Genomic DNA, 4650 nt, shown 5'->3' with positions numbered 1-4650 from the left:
ATGTTGCTCTGCCATTGATGAAGAAGAGAGGGGGCAATCTCACAACTTTTGTTCTGAAAATTGGTTTTCTCTACTGTTGAGCTTGTTATTGTTTCGTTTATGCATGAAATTTGTAGACACGTATTTTTACATTCTATTATATTATATGGTGCAAAAATATTCTTCTACTTCTCCACGCATATACTAAATATCAAATAAGATCTGGAGGAATAGGATAATCTCGTCCACGTTATTGTCCAAATCAAGTATTACTTTACAAGTACTTAGTGCCTACTATCCATACCAGCATAAGTTATACATTACACTTTTTCCATTATGGATCGATTTCGATCTTGAAGTGATCCAGAACACTCTTCAATGAATTCCCTTGGCTGAAGAATACGCCCATGAATTCTTCAAACATGTACCCTCTGTACAGAGCCGGATGTTCCTTATCCACCATTGATTCAGTAGGAGAAATGAAGGCATCTAACGAAAGCCCATAGAAGGTGGGAATAGACATCCTTGCAGTGGTTCCATTGGTTATAGCCCTGTGCATGATGCTTTTGAGTCTTCCATTGCTGACAACCTGATAAAACCCACACAAAAACAACCCAAAATTCAGTCCTCACAAAAGCAGTTTAGAACAGGGGAAATTTGTGTTCAGTGAATAACACTTAATAATAATATAATAATAAACCTGAATTTGATCAGCCACATTGACCACGAGGGCAGTGGGTATGGGTTCTACAGAAAACCATTTCCCATCTTTGAGTACTTGCAGGCCACTCACATCTCCTTGCATCAGAACAGTAATGCCACTCTTATCTGAATGAGGTGCTGTGCCAAGTGTGAGATCTGGATTTGGGCATGGTAGATAGTAGTTTATGAACATTTCCTGGCTATGCTTTCCAAATATTTCATTCAAATAATCAGAATGTTGTCCCAGAGCTTCAGAAATAGCAGCCAGAAGCCTTAAAACCAGCACTCTTATCTCCTTGCAATACTTCCCTGCAATCTCTCTGTTTCAAAAAGGTGAAAAATGAGGGAAAAAAAGGGGGTTATAAACTTTTGTTGGCAAACTCCTTTGTCTTTGTTACTACCTGTAAAGTGGAGGCTTCTGAGGCCATGAATTGATAGATTCTTCCACTGGATGACATGGGTGTCTTAGATAATCCCTCCACTCAAAGAAATTGTCTTTGGTGGCACTTAAGCTTGTGGAAACCCTGACATCCTGTTTTGGATCCTCTGAATAGAGAGAGCAACTCTGTCCTCCACAGGCATTTCAATAAACTCTCTGCCAATGGCCATCATGTTTCTCATCACAGTTTCTGGCACTCCATGATTAATGATCTGAATGAATGATCCATACTGAAATTAGGCGATGCCCAAATAAAGAGAAAAGGAAACAAAACAAATCTTGATGTTTACCTGGAGGAATTCATCGTCCTCGCAAGCCCACTTAATCTCGCTGACTACCTTTAATCTATCAGGCCCATCTAAATCTTTGAGGTTTATGACTGGAAATGTGTATGAATCACATATCCTGGACAAGTCAGGTCGTTCATCCGGAGGAAAGATATAATTGTCCCGAACATGGAGATGATTGTGTCCATTGGACAAGAGTTTATACATAGCATTGAGATTAGACACAACATGGGTTGACGATGTTATCTTGTAATGAAAAGAAGATTGCTTTAGTTGCCCTCTGGTATTTAGTTATTCTTAGATTGACTCCGAGCATTTAGTTGGCTTAAATAATGTTTTTGAGAGTTAGAGAAGACATGCATAAGTCGATTCAAATGCTATGGAAAACTCCATTATGATTGTAAAAATATCCATCTGTGGACTGTTATTTGGGACAGGTGAAATTGATATATGGTTTTTTAAAGAAAATTTTAACATCTTAAACGATGTCTATTTATAAGTTAAATTCGTAAACAAGAAAATTTCAGACAAAATAGTTTAGTTTAATTAATATATAAACTCATTTTAGAAATATTCTATCATCATAAAAAGTGTTTATTTATGAATTGTTTTATTTCCATCTTAGTTTGGCTCATTTACAACATGCATAATTGATAAATAAACTCATATTAGAAATATTCTATCATCATAAAAAGTGTTTATTTGTGAACTCTTTTACTGTTTTATTTCCATCAGTCATTCATAGATAGATAAATTTGTTGAGAGTTTATAAAATAAACAATTTAGAAGAAATGGGGTCATATATATATGAATCAAGAAAATCTAATTATCATAAAAGATGTCTATTTCTAATTGTTTGATTTGGATTATTTGACAGAAGAAATTAAAGAAAAGTTTATAAACTAAGAACTTTACGAAAATAATATAAATAATAAATTGGTTTATTGAATCATTTGTAGATGGACTAAATTGATATAGAAAAAGATTAATTTGGTTCATAAAGTCTAGAACTCTAATATCATAAAACAAGTTCATTTGCAAGATCTCCCTTAATTAATAGAATCTAAAAAGAATAAATTTTTATTAGAAAACATGTGCGAATATAATTTCTCATAGTTTTAGAAATTTTAATTACTTTTTCAGTGAATTGTATAACATGTCATTAGGTTTTAAGTTATGTAGAAGTACGACACATATAGAAATACCTAAATTTGACTATAAAGTTCAAATTTTGATGACTTTGATGAAATGTTGAGAGTTAAATTTACTTGATGTTTGGTATATTCTTAGATTGTTCATTCATCGTGTGTAAGTCATTACTAACTATGAGATGGCTAAGGATTAGGATATATGTATATATTGCATTAGTTATTATTGTTAATTATTATCAAACATTTTTTTTATATGGTACATGTGAAATTGATATATGAGCTTCAAAAACATTTATCTTATCATAAAAGATGTCTGTTTATAAATCATTTCATTTGAATCACTTATCATAGGTGAGCTTGATATACAAGTTCGTAAGGAAAACTCCATTATCATATAAAAGACATATGTTAATAAAATGTTTGATTTAGATAGTCTTGTGGCCATTCTATCATGGGTGTGTTCGTATTCTTCTGGCTCCTTATGACTACTATACAGGTAGAGTCCAACTTTTTTGAAGTGAGTTCCCTTCATTAGGTTTTTACCAAGGTTGTAGGTAAAAATTGACTGGTGGTTTGCTCTTTGTTGGTGGGTTATTATATGGAGGTGGCTGACTTCCTATGGATAGAGGCTTGAAGAGGTACTATATCATTGTACCTTGGTTTGAGCACTATGAATTTCTTCAAGAGGCTTCCTTCAATTTTATTTTTCTTTTTTCCTCCTTTCTCAAGAGAAAGATCAAGATTTCTCATGTTGTTGGTTTAGGGTTTTGGTCTAAACCCCTTTTTTTTCAAAGTTTAGTTTTACATTATTTGGGACCTAGTCCCTTATGGTTGTTGCTCAATTCAAAAGCTTTTTGAATCCACCTTTGTACAATTCCTTTCCTTTTGTTATTTTAATTTGATGTTACTTTTGTTGATATGTACTTTTCCTTAATGCAATTGTAACATGGTATGTGGTTGTTTGGAATATTCAACAAACATATTTATGTTTCCATATTCACTCTACACATCATGGTAATAGTTGAGTTTAAAGAATACAGTGGTTATACTTGGTGAAATTACTACCACATGTTAAGATTGTATGGTGGATTTCAAATGACATTTTATTTATGTTAAGAAATATCTTATGTACATTTGAAAGAAAGCCTTTTGATTCTTTCATTTCTGAAACCCTTACCTGGGTACTGCCACGGTCAAATGCATGCAATTTTCCTGTGACTTCCTCAACATATTATGTTCTAAATCTATGATATATGTTATTCAATTTTTCTTGTTGATTGCAATGATGGTTTTCTTGAATCTATGTGAGCATTTTTTGAAGGTATTGTTGAGAGATTTTTCTATCTACAAACATGTCTTCATTGAAAAGCTACTCATACTATGAGGTATTCTTCACTACTACATTTGGCCCGAATTGCGACGGCCACCCATCGCAGTTGCGATGACCACCTGTCACTTGAGCAATAGTAATAGAAATCAGCCCCCATCGGATGGGCGTCAAATTTTTGCTATCACAAATTGTGTGGCAAGGGTGTTCATCACAATTGTGACAAACAAAGCTGTCACAATTTGGAAAGAAGAGCAAAGAGTTCCTCTTTACACCGTCATGTGTGAGATGGTTTATTGTCGCATCTATAATGACCTACATTTTTAGAAGGTCATCACAGTGCCGATGGCATTGCTGCAGGCTCGACAGGCATCCATCAGAATGGACATCGCAACGACGACAATGTCCGATGGAAATACCATTGGAGTGATGGTCATCCATCGATAGTTTTTATCACAATTGAGACAGAATGCAACAGCAATGTTGTCGGACAAACGACTATCTGTCGGACAAGCCGTTATAATTGCAACAGATTTTTGTATTATAAAAAAAAAAGTTTAAGATGGTCATATATGTTAGAATGGTCCTATCAAGAATCTTAAAGTAAATTCAATAGACAAATAGGGTATCGATTTCAAGAATAAAGCCTTAATGTAGTGAATTTATTTTTATAAAACCATCTTCCTAATCGGGTATATTTGAATTTAATAGTGGATGCATAAATAAATCATTACAAATGCAAATTGGGCACAAGTATTTGATACA

General features: G+C 33.7%; 1 pseudogene; it reads right to left on the bottom strand.

Annotated features, from left to right (window-relative positions):
- Positions 1-313: 313 nt before the first annotated feature.
- LOC149544959 (protein DMR6-LIKE OXYGENASE 1-like) lies at positions 314-1614 on the bottom strand (annotated as a pseudogene).
- Between the last annotated feature and the right edge of the window lie 3036 nt (positions 1615-4650).

This window comes from Cupressus sempervirens, chromosome 8 (genome assembly GCF_028749045.1).
Source record: "Cupressus sempervirens isolate cs-2001-9-10 chromosome 8, ASM2874904v1, whole genome shotgun sequence".
Classification (NCBI taxonomy): Eukaryota; Viridiplantae; Streptophyta; class Pinopsida; order Cupressales; family Cupressaceae; genus Cupressus; species Cupressus sempervirens.
The sequence above is the reverse complement of the archived record's forward strand: the minus strand, read 5'-3'. Positions and strand labels throughout refer to the sequence as shown.